The sequence below is a fragment of the Lolium rigidum genome, chromosome 1 (genome assembly GCF_022539505.1).
Source record: "Lolium rigidum isolate FL_2022 chromosome 1, APGP_CSIRO_Lrig_0.1, whole genome shotgun sequence".
NCBI classification, from domain to species: domain Eukaryota; kingdom Viridiplantae; phylum Streptophyta; class Magnoliopsida; order Poales; family Poaceae; genus Lolium; species Lolium rigidum.
The window spans coordinates 37,974,225-37,998,622 of NC_061508.1; positions in this window are offsets into that span (position 1 = coordinate 37,974,225).

The following is a 24,398-nucleotide window of genomic DNA, read 5'->3' on the forward strand; positions in this document are numbered from 1 at the left end:
GCGAGTTCTCGCCTCTTGAACCAAGACCGAGCGTACAACCACACGAGGCCCTATTATGGTACCCTCTCGACTCACTAACTTGCCTAGTAGATTCCATGAGTCACATAGTTTGCGCGTTATCTGGACATATGCATTGCATTCTGCTTTGGGGGAAAAGGTACATAACAGGTAGGTAAGCGTGGCCGTGGTGGCTGGGGTTAGGGTCCCTGGGGAAACCCACCTCGACTCACATCGTTAAGGACCGACTTCGGGACTTGACCCGTTACGGCGGAACAATCCTTAGCGCGTGACTCATGGTCTCGGCGACAGCAAGGTAAAGGTCGTGGTCAACCACTCTCTGCCGGCTTTCCAAGGAAGAGAGCTAATGTTACGGCACTAAGAATCGGTTGGCACGTGTGGGTAAAGTTGTGCACCCCTGCAGGGTTAAATCTTTTCGAAAAGCCGTGTCCACGGTTATGGACGACTTGGGAATGGATTACGTGATCATAGAGAACTTTAACCTGATCGTAAAACTTGGCAACCAATGTGTGTTTACGGATACCTTCTCCGGGTGTTGAGGGGGTGATCCGAGGATAGTGGTTCGAGATGATGAAGATTGGTGGATTCAATATGATGATCAATAGAGATAGAGATATCGCTCTCTTATCCCCTTTTAAAGGTTCTGAGTAGTCGAGCTTCTCCTCTCTCTTGTCTTACAAAGGAAAACTGGCTTTACGCAAAAGAAGCTCCACAGAAAGCCCGCATACCCGCTTTGCTAAAAGGTTGTACTAAGTCTTGCTGAGTCCCTGTACTCAGCTTTGCATGCTTTTGTTTCAGACGAAGTCGCTCCGACACATGGTGGTTTCTAGTCGACATCGACGAGTAGCTTGGGGTTCCCAGGTGGCAGCCTGGAATCTATGGGCTGGGACGTCGCCGTTATGCTCCTGGCCTCTTAGGCCTTTTGCTATCTTGCTATGTCTAATAGCATAACTTCGCTTCCATTGATTGATGAATGACAGGTCAGTGACCTCTGCTTGTAATACTTTGGTTCTTCGCTCAGTTATGAGCTTGTTTTACTGAGTCATCGTTGTGTTACCGATTCTCTCACTCGTAGTCTCTCGAGCTCTAGGTTAGGCTTATGTCAGACGAAGATCTGGTATTTGTCTAACCCTGATCCCGGGGGTGCCACAGGTTTTGGTATCAGAGCAGGACTGCCTGTAGGAAGCCCTTTCTATGGTCGATGTTGAGTCTAGTGTTTGTGAAAACTATTTGAAAGCTAAAAGTATTTGCGAAAATCTGATTAGGCTTCTTTTTACTCCTTATCTGGTATCGCTCTAATTCTAAGGTGCCTTACCTTGTGTTGATTTGAAAGTTTTTCTATCTCTTCTAGTCTTTCAAACTTAGGTGTCTCAAGGGCATGTCGTTTCTGAACCAGTTGACCTAGTGCAGAGTTCTCTAGAGTCGTGTGTGTTCTGTGCATCCTCCTTGTTCTGTTTTAATAGAGAGATCTCCTTCCATCATGATCTTTCTAGTTTGTGGGTTCCACAAAATTCTGTTATAGGCTTCGAGGTTTCCTTTCGCCTTAAATGCCTCCTTTCTATTTGCTTGATACTTCGGAAGCTATGCATGTCTTCTTGAAAGCTACTTCGGGATTACTACCTCGTAGTGTCCTTTGTGTCACTCAGTTTGTGGTTACTTCTTTCTCGGGTTTTAACCCTTGGACTTGAACCGAAGGTCCCCGATTGTGCTGGATTCTAATGAATCTTAGTACATGAAGCTGGCCTTTAACCCAAGATCCATGCCATTGAACACTGGTGTTAATGTTCAATCATTACATCGGGATGGTTAAATTCAAATCAAGCTATCCTTCAAGCTTGTGGTTATTGTCGTGTTGAATTGCGGCAATAAAGATCTTTCCCTTCCACTAGCTATTCTAGATGTTCTTTCGTCGAACCAAACGGATCACAACAAGAGTGCTCTTTGAGAGTCTCTTATCTATGTCTGTGACTGCCACATCTCCTTTTTCAGCATGAGTTTGACAAAAGTGTTAACTTGTGCATCTACCTCTCAGGAATTCTGATCCTGATCGTGTTCTTCTTCTTTAGTTGCTTTCCGACCTTTATCTATAAGTTAGCAGCCAAGTGGTAAATGTGCATTGGTGTCTCCAGTGCATGTTACCCTTGTTGTTCGTCAAGACATTTCCCTTCGAGATGTCAGGAGAAACAAACTCCAGTACCTCGTCCGTTTTAAGACTTGGTCAAAGTATTGTAATCCGCAGATTAAGAGGCATCGTTAGCTTCTGTTCTGTTCTACCTTAGAGTATCACCCTCTTTTATATTATAAGGTCGTGCTTTGTATCATGGTCTTATTGATGAAGTGATGCTCTTACATATCTATACTCACCCTTTCTCCGAGTTGTCTATCCTTGGAAATGTTGGGGTTTGCGTATTGATGTGGCTATCCGAGATTCTTAGCAATTCTTATTGCTTCGAAATCCAAGGACATTTGTGTCATTCTTAGCATGATTGGTTCGCCAACTAATTAAGCGAAGTTTGATCGTGCTGCCAAGTCCATTTGTTCAGGCGCACATATTCGGTCAAAGAGTTAGGTTCATCCCAAAGCTCCCAAGACCCTATCGTGTTTCTTTGTAAAGTAAGTTCCCTTCTTGAATTCAGTGATATACCGGTGGATTGTGATATTCTGGATGTCTTTCTAGAAGTATCGCCATGTTGCCACATGACCGTGTTATCGAGTTCATGAGTAAGTCAGTTCTATGAGCTACTCCTTTCTCCAAGAAACTGTGCTGGATATCTAGGACTAATTGGGTGAGCTTAAAAAACAACTTGGAGAGTTGAAAGACAAAAGCTCTACCCGACTTGATCCTTCTTAAAGGGATGTCTAGTGTTGTTTGTGTTGAAGTCAGAAAGTATCTCCTTTATGGATATGCTATCTTTCCCTTATTTGATTTGAGCTTGGGCTATCGTCAAATCGAACTCAGTTCCAAGGACTATCTTGATGATGTTATACTCATGGTGTCTCGTCTGAGTATACCTTCATGTCCTTTGGTCCGACCAATATTTCTGCCTCGTTCATGCAAAATATGAGTTCCTCGTTGGAGTATTTTGATAAGTTTGTTATTGAGCCCATCGATGACATTCTTATTTCATCCATGCTTAAAGAGATTCATATTGAACAGTTGGCACTAATATTGGTAAGTTTTGAGAACCATCTTTGTGTTATCATGAAGTATGTGTTCTGGATGTTGGAAGTAACCTTCTCTGGTTCGCGTGCATTTGCTGAAAGATGTCGCCGTGGATCTGAGTCGAGTTTTCTTTGTTTTCCTCGGGAATCATTGCAAGTCGGCAATGCAGGTGCTAAGTATTCTTGAAATGAAAGGTTGTTACCTCCATTCCTTGAAACGTTCCTCTATGCACACTAAGCCACTGACTGGTTTGTGTAAGAAAGAGAAGAAGCTTTAGAACTTCAAAATCTTCTTTGATGTCCTCACAAGGACTCACTTGTGTTACATTGCAAATTCATATGCACGCAATTGCCTTTGGCAGTCGCATCCATATGTGTTACGCAATCTAGCTCAATCCATTGGAGCTTGACATTGTGGTCCATGTCTTGAGAATCTAGCAACTTTACCTTGGTGGTAACTGTTGCAAATCTTACTTTCAAACCTTCTGAGTCCGAAAGTATCTTTACACGTAACCTAAGCTGAATCTCAAGCGGCAACGATGGTTGGTGTTTCTCAAGGATTTTTGACATAGGTCTCTTTGTAAATCCGGCAAGATTGATGTCGTGGTTAACACAATTAGTCGGAAGGTCTAATGTCCTAATCTCTTGAATTAACAAGAATAACCACTCTCCATAAGGATCTTATGTGACTCATTCTAGGAGTTGCCCATATGATGCTTTTCATATCCTGAAGTCTTGACCTTCGCTTGATGACCTATTAAAGGCTAGTCAATAGCCTAATATTGGTGTATATAATATCAAGGAGAACATTATAAGCAGAGTTGCTAAATGTCTCTCAGTCAATCTCTCAAAATCATTTCTCCGGTGACAGCAACTTCGTTCGGAGAAATTTCACTCACCGCTGATCCTTGGCACTTCCCTCGGTAGTACCCTTCCCCTTCCTTTGGTTTGTACTGAAACTTTTGATCAATTCACACGTTGTGTGAATTCGTCAACCATCTAGGCCCCAACCTTTTGAGTAGACAACAATCATTTCATGTACCCATGCCAGAGAAGTGACTATGATTCTTAAATTCCAAAGTTGCTCTGGTTGGTAATCTTTGGTGTTTCTACGAGTCACCCTCTCTAAGAGTGCCTCGTTATGGTATCAAAGGCAGTTTACCTCTTCGCTACCTTGTCTCTTGGTATTCTTGTAAAGCGTGGAGCAATTGCCTACCAAAATTTTAAACTTCTTCCGTCTCTTCCGTTACCTTGACGTGTTTCATGTTTGTCAGCTCAAACGTTGTTTCTGAACACTCCTTTCATGAGTTGACCATGAGATACTCGATCTTTGTAAAGATCCACCGTCCAGTGTTATTCCCTCTTCCCTTTAGAATAGTGGAGAACCACCTCGAAGCAAGGAAAAGAAGGTCTTCATTCAATCATGGTGTCGTGGATCAACTTCCTCAACAAAGAAGATCGGCGTAGATATCAACAAGCTCGTTGATGACCGGTGTAGTCCTTGTTACCTTCTCTTTTCCTACCTTAGGAATCTCGGGGACGAGATTCTTGTAAGGGGGATAGAGTTGTAACATCCCTGTTTTGCTAAACCCTAATTAGGAGTTGTTTGTGCATTCATGAGCATCATGTAAATTGCATTAAGAAAATTCACACTTGTAAAATAAGTGGAAACCCTAATGTATGTCAAGTTCCTCCGTTTTAAATTTTCTAAAAATGTTTCAAATGTTGAAAACCACAAAACAAAATATGTGGACCCTCAAGTATTACTAGGAGGGCCACAAAATATTTATCCCCTAAAGTTTAGAGTTATTTTTGAACTCCAAAAAAGTTGAAAAATGCCAAAATCTATTGTTTCTAGCCCTGTTTTTAAAATTCCAGAGAATCATCAAGACCTAGGGGGTTTTGTGAAAAACTCCCCTTGTCTTCTTCCTTCACACAGGCAGGGAGCTGCCTGGCCGCGCCCGAGCCGTCGATCCCGGTGGGGAGATGCTCGCCGCGCCGCCCTCCCCTGGGAGGATAAGTACCACGCCGACGCCTCCCTCGTCCCTATCTCTCCATTTCTCTCCCCGGAAATCCCCCTGTACATGAAACCCTAACCTAAATGCTCACAGTAGCTCCGGCCATCTTCGATTCCCCGACGTTCTGCGCCTCCCCGGGCTCCATTGAGGTCGCCATTGGCTCCGCCTTGCCTCCTTGAAGCTCCCCGTCAAAGGAATCGACGGGGGAGGGCCGGAATCGCCACCGCCTCCCTCTTCTTCCCCGCGGCCGGGAAGGATCCCGGCGACCACCGCCGCCGCTCCCGACCTTCCCCGCCGTTGCCGCCTAGCCTGCAAGCATCAGGGTGAGCTGCTGGTGCTCCGGCGCCCCTCCTCTTCCTCCCTCCCCTTCTCAGCCGCTCCCGCGCCGTGCAGCCCGAGGCGCCGCCGCGCTGCTCGCCGCCGTGGCGTCTCCGGCGACCAAATCCGGGCGGCGCCGCCTCCATGTGGTTCGCCTCGGCGAGACGCAGCTAACGAGCCCGCTCGCGCGTCCAGGGGCGGCCCTGGAACGCCGGCGAGGCTCGCCATCGCCGCCGGTCCGCCGTGGTCAACCACCGGCGGTTGACTCCGGTGGGACCCGGCCCTTTTTTCTTTTCTTTTTATGTTTTTGTTTTATCTTTTCTGTAAATAGAAAAATCATGACAGGTGGGCCCCGTCCGTCAGATATTTATTATTTTTCTAAATGTTTAGGAAATGAATAAAACCCTGACAGTGGGTCCGACTGTCAGACTTTTATTATTTTTCAGAAATTCCAGAAAATGAATAAACTTGTAAAATCAATAACTTATTCATTTTAAATCAGAAAAATGTGTATAATATATCAAAATCTTCAGAAAAATGAGATCTACAATTTGGTTACAAAATCATGCATTGTTAAACAACTTTGAACCCTAGTTGATTTAGAAGAACTAATTGTACCCCTCTGAGGTTCGGGACTACTAACCCTAGTTCACCGAAACCCGATTAAATTGATGATTATGTCTTAGGGTTAGCTTCACTACCTAATTAAACATTTCATATCATCATCCTTGTTTGCGCATTGCATCGATGCCATGTGTTGATTGTTATTTCTCTCTTTATAGTATTTGCTTCTTCGCGATCGATAGAGCACGAGTTTGAGATGAGGAAGATCAACAACGCCGAAGATCAATACTCATATTCCGACGAGCAAGTCAAGCACAAGATCTCTCGAAGATCCACTTCGGTTTGTCAGGGACAAAGGCAAGCCCTAGCCTGGTTCATATATGATTTCGAAATGCTTTTACTTTCGGTTCCTACATATTGCATGCGATTCAACTGTCTTTTATCGATAGGTAGAGTTATCCTATCTATTGCATGTTCCACCCTTGTAGCCTCAAATCCATGATCCATTGCTCCTAGCATACCTAGGTTTGGCATGTGTGCATCGCTAGAGCCTTTATCTCTTTATGCTTAGCCATGCTTAGTTTGTTACGCTACTACTCCGGTCTTTGGACTGGAGCCTTACAATGAAATGAAACTAGCATGACAGGTTGACGTGGTAAGTATAGAGATGAGTGTTAAACATGATTAAAGGCTCAGACGAAAGGCCACATTGGGATGTGGTGGGTTGTTTCGTTTCTGCCGACCCTAGGATGCGAGTTCTCGCCTCTTGAACCAAGACCGAGCGTACAACCACACGAGGCCCTATTATGGTACCCTCTCGACTCACTAACTTGCCTAGTAGATTCCATGAGTCACATAGTTTGCGCGTTATCCGGACATATGCATTGCATTCCGCTTTGGGGGAAAAGGTACATAACAGGTAGGTAAGCGTGGCCGTGGTGGCTGGGGTTAGGGTCCCTGGGGAAACCCACCTCGACTCACATCGTTAAGGACCGACTTCGGGACTTGACCCGTTACGGCGGAACAATCCTTAGCGCGTGACTCATGGTCTCGGCGACAAGCAAGGTAAAGGTCGTGGTCAACCACTCTCTGCCGGCTTTCCAAGGAAGAGAGCTAATGTTCTGGCACTAAGAATCGGTTGGCACGTGTGGGTAAAGTTGTGCACCCCTGCAGGGTTAAATCTTTTCGAAAAGCCGTGTCCACGGTTATGGACGACTTGGGAATGGATTCTGTGATCATAGAGAACTTTAACCTGATCGTAAAACTTGGCAACCAATGTGTGTTTACGGATACCTTCTCCGGGTGTTGAGGGGGTGATCCGAGGATAGTGGTTCGAGATGATGAAGATTGGTGGATTCAATATGATGATCAATAGAGATAGAGATATCGCTCTCTTATCCCCTTTTAAAGGTTCTGAGTAGTCGAGCTTCTCCTCTCTCTTGTCTTACAAAGGAAAACTGGCTTTACGCAAAAGAAGCTCCACAGAAAGCCCGCATACCCGCTTTGCTAAAAGGTTGTACTAAGTCTTGCTGAGTCCCGGTACTCAGCTTTGCATGCTTTTGTTTCAGACGAAGTCGCTCCGACACATGGTGGTTTCTAGTCGACATCGACGAGTAGCTTGGGGTTCCCAGGTGGCAGCCTGGAATCTATGGGCTGGGACGTCGCCGTTATGCTCCTGGCCTCTTAGGCCTTTTGCTATCTTGCTATGTCTAATAGCATAACTTCGCTTCCATTGATTGATGAATGACAGGTCAGTGACCTCTGCTTGTAATACTTTGGTTCTTCGCTCAGTTATGAGCTTGTTTTACGAGTCACTGTTGTGTTACCGATTCTCTCACTGTAGTCTCTCGAGCTCTAGGTTAGGCTTATGTCAGACGAAGATCTGGTATTTGTCTAACCCTGATCCCGGGGGTGCCACAATGAACTACCGTGGAACTCGAAGACAAAGGAGTCAACTGCAACAAGATGGAGAATCCAAGCAAAGAAGTCAATGAAGTCAACTGCTGCAGCAACTATAGTGGAAACTTAGACTAGTAATAGAAGGGAGCCTTTCCCTAATCCTAGCACCTAAGTAGCTAGAGTTCTATAGGAAGCCAAGTAGCTCTTAAGCTTGGGTTAGCAATAAGTTAGACTACGAGTCGTTCTTCTGGAGCTTTATTTGAAGTTTTACCTCACTGTAAAGTAGGAGGCTGTGTTGATCTTCTGTAAACAGCTTGTGTATCCTTCTATAGGCATACCTTGGACTCGCATATGTTTCTGTTGTACCACTCTGAGGGATGTAATATGAGTGGAACAGTGTTTCACTTGTGTTATGTCAACGACTTGTGTACTACACCATGCAGTGGTACGCTAGGTCACCACAGTAGTGGTCTTGCATTCTGGAAGTCTGATAAAGTTACTCCCTTGCCTTCATTACCCCTATCATTGATGACGTGGGTAAAGAAATCTTGCATGTTCTTGTTTTGACTCTCCTGGTACCTCCTCCTATCTTCTTCCATTGCTCTCATGTACTGTTGGAAATCCGGATGCATCATTGGGTGTGGTGGTGGTGGTGCATTCTCTGCTCTAGCTGCGGCATCCGCTTCCTCTTTTTCTTTCGCCTCCCGCTCTCTCCGATCATCTTCGGTTTCAACTAACGCCATTTCCCCCTAGTCCTGTAACAAAGAGCGATTACTCATAATTACACCATGCAAATGTTTTCTGAGCTCAACTCATTGCCCAGAACTAGTCACACAATGAAATCAAGAAGCAAATCCAAAGCAAACATTTATTATGTATATACATCGTATATTACATAACATACACACATATATTACATGTGGTACATATATAACCACTTATTTGGCTTCAAGCCCAAGCCAACGGAATTTAAAATACGTTCTAGTACAATACCACCTATACTACTTTATTCTTCCTTGGAGCTCTACTCCTCATCATCTTCGTTCGCCTCCGCATACATTCCTGGGGTCCATCCGGTACAACGACTCTTCTTCCGAACACCGTCCGGAACAAAGGTCCTTCCAGTAGGTATGTAATCTGAATCGGACGAAGTGCCGAGACAGAGATCAGTCATGCCAAAGTAACTGGACAATGACTCGTATGTATCCCCAGTAGGATACATACCTCCTTCATTGGTCATCCATGAAGGGTTTCGATTTACCTGCCCCCTCATCTTCTTCTTCTTCTTCTTCTTTTTCACTCCAGAGCTTTCACCTTCTTCGTACTGTGATGGTTTTGAGAACCCCATCTCCAAGTCTAAAGAAATGGAATCAGTACCTTTCTCTTCGTTCCCATAGTGTCGGTTAACATACTGGTTAACCCTGCCACTTTCATCTCCAGTGTCACATGGAATAGGTTCCTCCTCATCTCCAAAAGGTTCCCCGAAATGCCAACCGGTTGAGTTTTCGATTGGTGACTCGGAGCAGTTTAGGTTCCATGAGTTATCTCCCCCATATCCGGAATCATATGAAGCTGACACATGTGGATAGTGTGGGACAAAGTTGGGTGTAAGTGGATCTCTCTGGGTTGCCTGGCCACTCCAATCTACAGGACTATTTAGGCTAAAGAAGGGTGTTGTATATTGGGGTTGTGCCCTCAGATCATGCATCCGAGCTTGGACTTTATCAGGGTCCGTGAACTCAGCTAGCATGTGGTCAATCTCACCCACCATCTTCACGTGTAGAAGGTACATCGTAGTCAGTAAAGACTTACAGCTGTCCATGTGCTGCGCTGCAACTTCAGGATGTTTGTTTGCCATCAGCAGATGATTCAGAGTGGGATCCTCATCTTCCTCATCATGAGGTATATGAGAATACTCCGAACATAGCAGTTCTACTGACTTGTGCTGCCTTATTTCAAGGATTGCCTTGAATATGGCCATGTGAAAGGCTGTGGTAAGGGTTTTGGCTTCTCCGTATGGCATTATACGGCTCATCTACAGTTGCGCAGGTAGTTGAACTGAAACTCTGCACTTGGATACTATCTCTCCATCATAATAGATGTACTTGAGAACAGGTATCCGAGTTTCACAATGAAGTTCCTTCAGCATCCCACGCAGGAGATCTGTAAGTGGTCCCTCATAATCACCGAGCCAGCCATCAACCTTCCTCAAAGTCCTCTTGGGAAACGTGTACGCCATTATGGCTGTATACAAAAGCAGAAAATTAGTAGTGATAGTGTATAATAATAGTTATAATAAAGAATTATCGCACTAAAATATATGATTTTTCTATTCTCAAGTGAATAAACATCATATTTTTAGAGAATCCTTTACTATTTCAACCTGACTCCTACAGGTTTCTTCCCTATACTAGGTTTTTCCAACCTAAGGTCGCAACATTTGCTCTGATACCAGCTACGGTGACCCAACATACCACTGCATGTTGTAGTATACATGTCGTTGATATGATCTTCATGAAGGGACTTCTTCACAAATATCACATCCCTCAGAGTGGTACAACAGAAACATTGCAGGTCAAAACACTCGATAATATATTACAATCATGGTCTTAACAAGTTGGTATTCTCACAGGTCCACTGAGAACACCCTACACTATTTGAGTACTATTACAAACCAACAAAGATATGAAAAGAGAGCTCAGCAACCTATTTAAGTATGCCACTACGCTGCTCGGCTCTATGATACTAAGGTATATCACTACTCCTCCACCTCCATGTCATCGGGTCCGTAGACTATCCCATAGTCTACTCCTTCAACTCCTCCGGTAAGATCAGGTTCCTCGTAGACCAGCTCGTAGCTTCCTTCTGGTGCTCCATCGGTGATGGCCTCCACTTCCATATCACAGTCTAGCAAGGGTGTCGAAAGAAAGTGAGTACAAAGGTACTCAGCAAGTTCTAAAAGAGTAAAAGGTGTTTGATGCACTAGCTACGACCCTCGATCAGAAAATCTTAGGTCAATGCATGTTTCGAAATCATTTCTTCAAAAGGTTTATTTTATTCTAAAAACTATGCCCGTCAGTCTTCGCAGGTTGACTAGAACTTCACGGAATTCCTTTCCTGCCGCGTTCACAGTTCCCTTCCCGGAACAGGGAGTGACAGCCACAATTTAATACACTCTGCAGAGGTGCGTTACTTTTCCCATAAGAGATCTCACCCTTTTTGCCATCCGCAGGGACTTGCCCCCGTTCACACTTCCTTGGTGTGAGGCCAGGTATAAAGATCCAAGCCCACACCGCCTTCTCCGCGACCTCGCAGACCCACCCTTTTGTAAGTCTGTCCTCTCCTATATCTATGGGTAGACCAACACGAGCACTTGTTCTCCCCTATACCGTTAAGGTAGACCGATCCGAACAACTTATGTGCCCTGTCCTATACACCATAGATAGACCGATACGGACAACCCTTACAATCCTTCATAGACCAATAATAAGTCTACCCTCTCCCGTATCTAATGGTAGACCGTGCAGGACCACATGTCCCCACCTTTACCAAAGATAGACCGATACGGGCAACCCTTATCACCAGTCCGTTGGCATGCGAGAGGGAAAAGATACGGCTGGCTTCCAGAGCCATTATAGATCTTATGGTCAACGCGATATGTACGGCGCTAGAATCACTGGACGGCATTGGTACTTAGTCCTAGATGAATAGTATCCTTGCAATGGAACCTCCACCAATCAACACATACCATGGTTCCATTGCCAGCCACATAGTCATATTCATAATTGGAAAAGTAACATTTCATTTTCAATGCAGGAATGATAAGTAATATAACTTTGCATTAAAGTGCTAGAAAATACTCAATTTGACATGAGCAAGGGTGAACTTGCCTGTGAACTGCGAGGTAGTGCAGTTCAATGCGTTGGATGGAACCTGGACCTCGGGTTCTGTAAAGAAGCATCATTATCCGGTAAGGACAATGTTATAAAATCCAAATAATGCAATCATGGATGTATTATTTTATGTTGAAACCCTTTATCCAAATGAGTTATTACAATTTAGGGTTGAGTTAAGGTTTATGCCTTTGGCGATAATTTGCAATTGCTTTAATGTGTAAACCACTTTAATCCACATAAAGTAATATAATTCAAAGCAAAACTACTTTACCTTGGTGATTCATTATTCATTCCAAAATAATTTGAAATAATAGAGTTGCCTCTATATTTTTGGAAATAAAGAGTAATAGAATATTTTCCTTTGGAAAATACCTTTTTCCAATAGAAATGACTTGGGATAATAGAATTTTATTTTGAAATATTTAAAAATAAGTATTTGAACTTATTTGAGATTTTCCTTGATTTATTAATACAAGGAAATAATAATTTGAAATTTCAAATGTTTATTTTAAATTCATAAAATTCACAAATTTAAATTTGTTCATTAAATTTTATTTCATATTTTATTCTTGTTAAGAATAATTTTTCATTCATCAATCCAATTTTTAATGGATTTTTAGAGTTGTATTTTATTTATTAAAATTTGGTGAAATTCTGGTGATTTTTAAATGTGAAATGCCTAAAATACCCCTCCTGGCCCCTATTGGGCCCAGCCCAATTACCTAAAGCCCAGGGACAGCCCAATAAGGCTTATCCCTTATGGGTCGGTGGCGCTGAACGGCCCACCACTCTCTCCCTCACTCGGCCCTCTCTCTCTTGTTCACCTCTAACCCTAATCTGTTGCGACGCCCGTGGCGATGGCGTCGTCGCCATGGCCGCCGCCTCGCTACGGCCAGCTCCGAGCTCCCCCGCCGTAGCCACCTACCAAACCAGAACCGCCGCGTGCAGATCTATCGATCTGTCCACGTGGTTTCCCCCATCTCTTCCTCTCCTAGTAGATCGCCCCCCTCCGGATCTCGTGGAGAATCGCCCCAGGCGATTGACGATCTCCGGCGAGCTCTCATCCTCGCCAACGACGTGTGCGTCTCCGAGACTGACCTGACGCAGGTGCTGCTTGCAGTACTTGTGCCGTCGTCTCAGGTGCTCTGCTACGGTGGTGTTGGGTTCGCCGGCGTAACGTCGGCGCCTACCCTGGACTTGCAGCTGTTAGGGCCGCGCGAGCACTGCCTCGCCATGCCCTAGCCTCTGCTTCCAGGCGCAAGTAAGTACTTCATCTCCTCCTTCTCTTCTGTGCGCCTCCCTTGCTACTGTTCTTCTTCCTCCCCATGCTCTGTGGCTCTCTGGTGATCCTGTGATCACACAGAGCTATGCCATAGTTGCTTAACCTTCCAGTGCTGCTACCAGATGTCTACGGGTGCTTCTATTCTTGTAGACAGTGTTGGGCCTCCAAGAGCAGAGGTTTGTAGAACAGCAGCAAGTTTCCCTTAAGTGGATTACCCAAGGTTTATCGAACTCAGGGAGGAAGAGGTCAAAGATATCCCTCTCATGCAACCCTGCAACCACAAAGCAAGAAGTCTCTTGTGTCCCCAACACACCTAATAGGTGTACTAGTTCGGCGAAGAGATAGTGAAATACAAGTGGTATGAATGAATATGAGCAGTAGTATGGCGCCAGAAAAGTGCTTGCTGGCGTGCAGTTGATGGTAGTAATATTGCGGAAAGTAAACATGCAGTAGTAACGCAGCAGTAGTAACGCAATAGAAACAAGTAAACAAGCAGCGATAGCGATATTTAGGAACAAGGCCTAGGGAATAGACTTTCACTAGTGGACACTCTCAACATTGATCACATAACAGAATAGATAAATGCATACTCTACAGTCTCTTGTTGGATGATGAACACATTGCGTAGGATTACACGAACCCTCAATGCCGGAGTTAACAAGCTCCACAATTAAATGTTCATATTTAAATAACCTTAGAGTGCAAGAAAGATCGAAACGACTAAACCAAGTACTAACATAGCATGCACACTCGTCACCTTCATGCTTATGTAGGAGGAATAATACACATCAATACTATCATAGCAATAGTTAACTTTGCAATCTACAAGAGATCATGATCATAGCATAAACCAAGTACTAACACGAGTGCACACACTGTCACCATTACATCGTGTAGGAGGAATAAAACTACTTTAATAACTTCACTAGAGTAGCACATAGATAAATTGTGATACAAAACACATTGCAATCATAAAGAGATATAAATAAGCACTTCACTATGCCATTCATAACAGTGAATAAGTATTCTCGTGAAATATAGCCTAAGAGACCCACACGGTGCACACACTCGTCACCTTTACACACGTGGGACAAGGAGTCTCCGGAGATCACATAAGTAAAACTCACTTGACTAGCACAATGACATCTAGATTACAAGCATCATCATATGAATCTCAATCATGTAAGGCAGCTCATGAGATTATTGTATTGAAGTACATAGGAGAGAGATGAACCACATAGCTACCGGTACAGCCCCGAGCCTCAATGGAGAACTACTCCCTCCTCATGGGAGCAGCAGCGGTGATGAAGATGGCGGTGGAGATGGCAGCGGTGTCGATGGAGAAGCCTTCCGGGGGCACTTCCCCGCTCCGGCAGGGTGCCGGAACAGAGACTCCTGTCCCCCAGATCTTGGCTTCGCGATGGTGGCGGCTCTGGAAGGTTTCGCGTACCGTGGCTCTCGGTACTGGGGGTTTCGCGACGGAGGCTATTTGTAGGCGGAAGGGCAACGTGGGGGGGCACACGAGGGCCCCACACCATAGGTCGGCGCGGCCAGGGCCTGGGCCGCGCCGCCCTATGGTGACGGCGCCTCGTGGCTCCACTTCCTTCCCTCTTCGGTCTTCTGGAAGCTCCGTGCAAAAATAGGACCCTGGGCGAAGATTTCGTCCAATTCCGAGAATATTTCCTTACTAGGATTTCGAAACCAAAAACAGCGAGAAAACAAGAATCGGCTCTTCGGCATCTCGTTAATAGGTTAGTTCCAGAAAATGCATAAATATGACATATAATGTGCATAAAATATGTAGGTATCATCAATAAAGTGGCATGGAACATAAGAAATTATCGATACGTTGGAGACGTATCAGCATCCCCAAGCTTAGTTCTGCTCGTCCCGAGAAGGTAAAACGATAACAAAGATAATTTCTGAAGTGACATGCCATTATAATCTTGATCATACTATTTGTAAACATATGTAATGAATGCAGCGATCAAAACAAAGGTAATGACATGAGTAAACAAGTGAATCATATAGCAAAGACTTTTCATGAATAGTACTTCAAGACAAGCATCAATAAGTCTTGCATAAGAGTTAACTCATAAAGCAATAAATCAAAGTAAAGGTGTTGAAGCAACACAAAGGAAGATTAAGTTTCAGCGGTTGCTTTCAACTTATAACATGTATATCTCATGGATATTGTCAACATAAAGTAATATAACAAGTGCAATATGCAAGTATGTAGGAATCAATGCACAGTTCACACAAGTGTTTGCTTCTTAAGGTGGAGGGAGATAGGTAAACTGGCTCAACAATAAAAGTAAAAGAAAGGTCCTTCAAAGAGGAAAGCATCGATTGCTGTATTTGTGCTAGAGCTTTTATTTTGAAAACATGAAACAATTTTGTCAACAGTAGTAATAAAGCATATGAGTTATGTAAATTATATCTTACAAGTTGCAAGCCTCATGCATAGTATACTAATAGTGTCCGCACCTCGTCCTACTTAACTTGGACTACCGGATCTTTGCATGCCATGTTTCAACCAAGTATCACAAAGGGGTACCTCCATGCCGCCTGTACAAAGGTCTAAGGAGAATGCTCGCATTTTGGATTTCTCGCTTTTGATTATTCTCAACTTAGACATCCATACCGGGACAACATGGACAACAGATAATGGACTCCTCTTAAATGCATAAGCATGTAGCAACAATTATTATTCTCATATGAGATTGAGGATATATGTCCAAAACTGAAACTTCAACCATGATTCATGGCTTTAGTTAGCAGCCCAATGTTCTTCTCTAACAATTTTGCATGCTCCAATCACTAAAATGATAGATCCTTCAGACAAGACAGACATGCATAGCAACTCACATGATATTCAACAATAGTTGATGGCGTTCCCCAGAAGCATGGTTATCGCACAACAAGCAACTTAATAAAATATAAAGTGCATAAGTACATATTCAATACTACGATAGTTTTTAAGGCTATCTTGTCCCATGAGCTATATATTGCAAAGGTGAATGATGGAATTTTAAAGGTAGCACTCAAGCAATTTACTTTGGAATGGCGGAGAAATACCATGTAGTAGGTAGGTATGGTGGACACAAATGGCGTAGTAGTTGGCTCAAGGATTTTGGATGCATGAGAAGTATTCCCTCTCGATACAAGGTTTAGGCTAGCAAGGTTATTTGAAGCAAACTCAAGGATGAACCGGTGCAGCAAAACTCACATAAAAGACATATTGTAAACATTATAAGACTCTACACCGTCTTCCTTGTTGTTCAAAACTCAATACTAGATATTATCTAGACCTTAGAGAGACCAAATATGCAAATCAAATTTTAGCAAGCTCTATGTATTTCTTCATTAATGGGTACAAAGCATATGATGCAAGAGCTTAAACATGAGCACAACAATTGCCAAGTATCACATTATCCAAGACATTTTAGAATTACTACATGTAGCATTTTCCAATTCCAACCATATAACAATTTAACGAAGAAGAAACTTCGCCATGAACATTATGAGTAAAGCCTAAGGACATGTTTGTCCATATGCAACAGCGGAGCGTGTCTCTCTCCCACAAAGTGAATGCTAGGATCCATTTTATTCAAACAAAAACAAAAACAAAAACAAACAGACGCTCCAAGTAAAGAACACAAGATGTGACTGAATAAAAATATAGTTTCGGGGAGGAACCCGATGATGTTGTCGATGAAGAAGGGGATGCCTTGGGCATCCCCAAGCTTAGACGCTTGAGTCTTCTTAAAATATGCAGGGGTGAACCACGGGGGCATCCCCAAGCTTAGAGCTTTCACTCCTCTTGATCATAGTATATCATACTCCTCTCTTGACCCTTGAAAACTTCCTTCACACCAAACTTCAAGCAAACTCATTAGAGGGTTAGTGCACAATTAATAATTCACACATTCAGAGGTGACACAATCATTCTTTACACTTCTGGACATTGCATAAAGCTACTGGACGTTAATGGATCAAAGAAATGAATCCAATATAGCAAAAGAGGCAATGCGAAATAAAATGCAGAATCTGTCAAAAACAGAACAGTCCGTAAAGACGAATTTATAGCTGGCACCATACTTGCTCAAATGGAAAAACTCAAAACTAATGAAAGTTGCGTACATATCTGGGGATCACGCTCGTAAATTGGCAGATTTTTTAGAATTTTCTACAGGGACTTGTGGCCAGATTCGTGACAGACAGCAATGCTGTTTCTGCGCAGCGATCCCAAATATAACATCAACTATAACATAGAAACTTTACTTGGCACAAAAACATGATAAGGAGAGGTTGCTACAGTAGTAAACAACTTCCAAGACACAAATATAACTTTTCTTTAACGCCTTTCAGCTAGGCGCAGAAAGTGCAAATCAAGTAACATCGAGAGATGAAGCATCAACATTATTACCTTGAGAGTTGGGAGCTGTTACCACCCGATTCTGGCCAAATCAAGAGGTGGGCCGTAATTGAAGATGGACCTGAAGGACGCACGCATGAAGCATCTTTGAAGCGGCCTTGCGCTGAGAGTTTGGGCCAAGTTGCCCGTGTATCTGTAACATATTAGATCGCATTGTAATTTAGATTAAAGAGATAGAGTCCGGCCCGTGCACGGTTAGGTGCACGCCTCAATTAGAAAGTCCCTTGGACTATAAATATGTATCTAGGGTTATCGGAAAAAGAGGACAATCATCGTTCAACCAAAACAAACCAATCTCGGTGCATCGCCACCCCTTTCATACGAGGGTTTCTCCCGGTAAGCACCATGCTGCCTAGATCGCATCTTGCGATCTAGGCAGCGTAAGTTTATTCGTTATCCCTGTACTTGCTCGTGCTGAAGCCTTTTTGATGGCGAGCGGTACTATTTATCCTTAGGTGTTTAGGGGCTCGCATTGGTGCTTTCACGTGCGTATCTGCGTGGCAATGCCGTCCCTAGACACCTTGCTGCCCTTACGTCGATCTAGACGTAAGGGCAGCATCTTGCTTGATCATGCTTAGTAGATCCGATCCGTTATAGTTGCTCCTTGCATCTGCAAGGATTAGTTTAATATCTGCATAGTTAGGCCTTATGCTGAGGTCGGACGATCCGGTGGTGCGTTAGGTGCTGTTTACCGTCCCTGCGAGGGATGTTCCGAGGATCAACACATGTTGGTTTTTAGGCCTCGCGTAGGGGTGGTTTGCATCGTCTCTCGTAGCTGCTAGGCCCGATCGCACGTAGGACGTTCCGATTATGCGGTGAAAACCCTAAACTGTCGTGGATCGTTTTAGCTTTGTCCTGATCAAGCAGGATCCCCATGCCATTGCTAATCCATCAAGGACCATGGGGCGATCGGCTCTTTGAGCCGATCCACGGGAAACCCGAGAGCCGATAAGGCTCGTATTTAATGTGCACGTGTCTACCATGCAGGAACAATCGAAGCACTAACACCTTCCCGACCAGGTATAGGTCGGGTGGCACGCCCTAGCAACCGCCGGGCGCGCGCCGAAGATTTGCGGGACGACGCGAGGTGCCAGGGATCCACTAAGCGGCCCTGGGAGCTTCCCGGCTCTTCGTGTTGCTTAACCGAAACCCGTCGGGGGGTTTTGGAGGGTAACACATTCTGGCACGCCCGGTGGGACATCTTCTGCAACATCTACGTCGACATCCGCGTCGGCATCTTCTGCAACATCCACGTCAACATCCGCATCAACATCGCCGTCCGACATGGCGGAAGAGCAGATCACGTACGAGGAGCTTCCTCCTGATCATAAGAAGAAGTACGACGAGTTGAAAGCCGTCTGTGAAGCCGAACTCATCGGCTCCTTTGAGAAGACCCGTTCGCACGGTATCAGGTTCAAAGGATTCACGCCACAAGGCGCCCTCGAAGGGATAGATCTGTCTCTAGTTTCAGATGAACGTACCAGAGCCCTGCGACAGGAGATCAACTATGTGGTGGCCCATTCACTGCATCGGCACTCTGAGAGCCTGGTGAACACTTTGGAGCGCGTTGCGCTCCGCGTGGCGCAAGAGATCATGGAGCGTCGGTACTCTCCTTCAGGACCTGTTCTAGGGACGTACCAGGGAGGGATGCAACTCCACACCAGGCCGCCTCTGCCGTATGCAATAGCGGCTCCACAACAAAAAGGCTCACCGGCATACGTCGTCTACAAAGTTGGAGGCGATCCGGGCGACTATCAATTCTTACATGAGCCGCCCAAGGAGATCCCACACGGATACGTGTGCACGTATGTGCCGGACTGCAACAACTGGACACAGGCGATCCAGGCTCCACCAGGAGGGATTGCCGGAGCAGGAGCAATTGTTCCGGCAGGAAGAACAACTGCAGCAGCGGGGAGTCTAGGAGCAGAAGCTGAGAAACAAGCGTGGCTAGCCAAGTATGCCACTGCACCAGTCCATGAAAGCTCAGCTGCTACTACCTCCACCGCAGATCAGATCAGCGCGGTCTTGAGAGACCAATTCGGCGTCTTGCCGAAGAAGAAGACAATCGGCTATTCCAAGCCGTACCCCAATGAGTTCGACCTGATCCCACTGCCACCTAAGTACCGGCTCCCGGACTTCACCAAATTCAGTGGGTTGGAAGGGTCGAGCTCCATCGAGCACGTGAGCCGATACCTGGCCCAGCTGGGCATGGCTTCGGCATCGGATCAGTTACGGGTGAGGTGCTTCTCACAATCCCTCACCGGTCCAGCTTTCGGGTGGTACACCTCTTTGCAGCCAAATTCAGTGCAATCATGGAAGCAGCTAGAGGAACTGTTCCACACCCAATACCATTCGGAGACTACCGAAGCTGGTATTGCCGAACTAGCACAGGTTCGGCAAAAGCGAGGAGAGACAGTGGCTGAATACATTCAGCGTTTCAGAACTGTCAAGAACCGATGCTATTCGGTTCATATAACGGAGAAGGAGGCAGTCGAGCTGGCCGTGGCAGGCCTTGCGGCGTCGTTCAAGGACCTGACGTTCCAAGTCGAGTACAACTCGCTGACGCACCTGGTCAACAGACTGACCTTATATGAGCAGCGCCATCCAGAACTGTACCAAGACAAGTTCAAGCGCGCGATCAGCCTGGTCAATGCCGATGAAGATGAAGATTCTACGGAAGATCAGGAAGTTGCAGTAGCCGAGTGGACTCGGACGCCAGTGCCTGTGTCCTGCCAATGGGTGAATCCACCAGGGCCTCCAAAAGGGTTGGACTTCGACGTGACCAAGACTGAGCAGATCTTTGATCTGCTGCTGAAAGAGAAACAGTTGAAGCTACCCGAAGGCCACAAGATCCCTACGGCACAGGAGATGAACAAGAGGCCATATTGCAAATGGCATCATACGTTCACGCACACCACCAACGACTGCAAAGTACTGCGCGCACAAATTCAGATGGCGATAGAAGCAGGCCGATTAACTTTCGGATAGTTTGCCATGAAGGTAGACAGGCGTCCGTTTCCGGACGTCAACATGGTGGATCTCAGCCACTCCATAAGAGAACCAGGGTTCTCGTTCGATGTCAATATGGCAGGGTTCGTGATTCGCCATGGCGCGGACAAAGCAGAGAGCAGCCACTCTCGTGGCAAAGATAAAGAGGAGGCCGTTCCGCGCGACCGGCCCCAAGGTGATGGCAGACGGTACCTGACCGAGGAGGAGGTGATGCATCTCCTCAACAAATATGAGCAGCGGTGTGACCGACGTCGACGCTACGACGAAGACGACAAAGAAGATCATCGGTCAGATGCAGCGGACAGGAGGTATCGTCAGCATGGCAGGAGCGACGACGGGTACGAACGCTACGCCAGAGGGAGGTCAAGGGAACAAGACAACGTGGACAGGCACTGGAACTGTCCTTTCTTCAAACATTGCTGGGACTCAGGAATGAGCCGATTGCCAACAATCGAGAACTGCCCAGAATGCACACAGCAAAGGAGAAGGACAAACGAAGTTTCAGTGTTCAAGCGCCTAGGACCTTCCCCACTACATAACAAGCGAGCTGAGTCATCTCAAGAAGAGGACTTCGAGGAGTCCGATGGAGAAGAAGATAGGTATCACCGTCCAAGGTGGTGCCCTGATGGACTCAGCCATTCTCAGAAGCGTCGGGTGCAGCGGCTGCGAAACTTGGAAGAAGCCGAGGCACAGTACCTGTACTCGTTGAGAAGAGCGCGGCCCGATCTGGCCGCGAAAATCCAGCAAACCATGGAGACGAAGGCGCGCCCGCCAAAGAAAGTATGGCGCCCAAAACAAGCGAAAGCCGATGCACAGGCATCGGCTGATACCGATACACAGGCATCGGCTGACACAAACATGGTGTCCGTGGTCCTGATGGAGTAGCACGTCCAAAGCATTGGACATACGTGGCAAGGCCGATCCCAGTGATCGGCCCTCAAAAAAAAATGAAAAGCAAAGGATCTTATCTCCAAGGACACGTAGCTACAATGAAAATATAGGAAGTTGCAAATCATCATCAAAGCCTCGCAACGGGAAAGGAGGCCGATTCCCGCAATCGGCCAAAATTATCTTCAACATACCTTCGTCTGTGTTTGACATTGATCCTAAGATGTCTGAAGAGCCGATACCATCAATTACTTGACAGAATCGGCTCGGGGGGCACATAGATGGAGGAGACACGAGGATACCAAGCTGAGAATGGATATCAAATGCCCAGCAGAACAGCTCAAGTATGGGGGCCGATACGTAAGCAAATCGGCTACATAAAGAATCGAAATCCAAAAAATTTTGAGCACAGCCGATGCGTAGACCTCGACTTAAGGATTCAAAGCCGATGCACGGCCATCGACTCAAGGGATATAAGCGGAAGCCTAATAGATAAGCGGAAGCCTAATAGAGCAGTCATCTGCTAGAGGAACCCCTCATTGGGATTGCTTGGCGATTCGGGCCCGCTCTTCAGGGACTTCCAACTCCTTTTGCAAGACTTCGAGCTCGGCAGCACCAATAGAAGCATCAGTTTGGGCGTCCAAGACGGCCCTTTCTCTCATTTAAGCCTTTGGTGTTTGCCGGCAAGTTTGAAGATCGCAGCCCTGGCCGACAACAAGAGCAGCATGGACATGCGGATTAGGCCAGGATCATGAGAACAACCGACGGTCGTCCAGTTAAACTGAACTGCACTCTCACCAGAGATTGCGTTATTGGACTGAAGAAGCTCGGGGGGCAGTTCACCTTGAAGGTTCTCTGCCTTTTTGAAAGCCGATTTGGTTAGAATCGGCTGGTGCTGCACCACAATTGAGAAGCTGTAGTGGCCCAATGCGGCTGGTGCACCTTCATTCTCGCCTGGACCAAGGCTCAGGGGGCAGCTAGTTCTGAAAGTTCCTCACTCTGGAGAGCCGATGTTTGAAATCGGCTGTTCCTACATCGCGACCATGTTGGACCAGCTTGTTGCTGCAAAAAAGTAGAGCATCGCAAGGACAGTTGAGGGCGAAGTGCCTATTTTGCAAGTTAGCTTCAGCGGTCAAGTTGATCCAGCGACGGTCCTAGGGACCTCCTGAAGGCAAAGAGGGTCTGGATGAGAAGGATGCGGCAGAAGAATGTCTGAAGTTTAAAGTTAATGAGGAGACTGGACATTATTGCAGGAATTTTGCCGCTAAGCCTAACATCCCATTCAGTTGGATCTGCATTTCCAAGTTCTGGGGTTTGCACGGTCGTGGCTTGGCCCTGTTTGACCGGGAGTATGGAGGTCCGGATGGATTTATCTCGAGAATTATCAAGAAAGAGACCGATGTGCTGCCATCGGCTCATTGAGCATGGACTGAATTGACAATCGGCTAAATTATCATAAAAGGAAATCGGGAAGATCACATTGGGGAAATTCTTCGTTGATAAACGAGATTTCTTACATAAAGAGCCGATTGCTCTCAAAAGAAGGTCCTAGGGGATACATTGCCCCATCTACTACTGATGGCCCTAAGCTAAGCTCCTATCTAGGGGCCATTGCTACCCTCATCGTCGTCGTCGCCATCACCGCCGTCGGCGCTGCTCCCGACCGGCTCGTCGTCGCTGTAGCGGCCGCCGGCAGGGCCCTCGTTGTCTTCATCTTCCTCGCCAGCATCATCGCCCTCGCTGTCGAAGTCGCTGAGGTGCCCGGGCCAGGGGCAATGGCGTTTGGCCGGCGGCTCGTCGGAGGAGCCGTCGTCTTCCTCCTCCTCCTTCATCTCCTCAGAAGAGGTGACCCCGTCCCAAGAAAAGCGGTCGTCGTCGCTTGCCTCCACCGCTTCCTCGTTGGCGAGGAAGCGAAGGTCGCTCTCCCCGTCCGTTAAGGACTAGTCGTCCTCGGACCAGACGGAGGAGTCATGGGTCGACTCGTCCCCGTCGGCTATGGCGCGGCGGATGTTGGCCGCGTGGGCCTCCTGTGGGTCCCATTCAGGCGTCGGCTCGCGGGAGGTGGAGGATTGGGTGGAAAGACCCGATGAGGAGGAAGAAGAAGAAGACATGGTGGCGGAGAAGGGCTTTTGGAAATACTAGCACGAGGGAGATGAAGAAAGGGACTACCGGAAGTGGCCAGATAAAAAGGGGATATGGTGGTTTAATGCCTAAGCAGTTTCCAAGGACGCGGTACCAGAACAGTCAAATCGTGCAGAGAAGGCGAGGAGGCAAGACGTCATCATGGAGAATACTGCGACGGTTCTGCTCTGCCACGACATGACCTCTCGAAGGAAAGACATATGGTTTTGCAATTATCATTATCAAAACCAGGGGGGCATGTGTTACCACCCGATTCTGGCCAAATCAGGAGGTGGGCCGTAATTGAAGATGGACCTGAAGGACGCACGCATGAAGCATCTTTGAAGCGGCCTTGCGCTGAGAGTTTGAGCCAAGTTGCCCGTGTATCTGTAACATATTAGATCGCATTGTAATTTAGATTAAAGAGATAGAGTCCGGCCCGTGCACGGTTAGGTGCACGCCTCAATTAGAAAGTCCCTTGGACTATAAATATGTATCTAGGGTTATCGGAAAAAGAGGACAATCATCGTTCAACCAAAACAAACCAATCTCGGCGCATCGCCACCCCTTTCATACGAGGGTTTCTCCCGGGTAAGCACCATGCTGCCTAGATCGCATCTTGCGATCTAGGCAGCGTAAGTTTATTCGTTATCCCTGTACTGCTCGTGCTGAAGCCTTTTTGATGGCGAGCGGTACTATTTATCCTTAGGTGTTTAGGGGCTCGCATTGGTGCTTTCACGTGCGTATCTGCGTGGCAATGCCGTCCCTAGACACCTTGCTGCCCT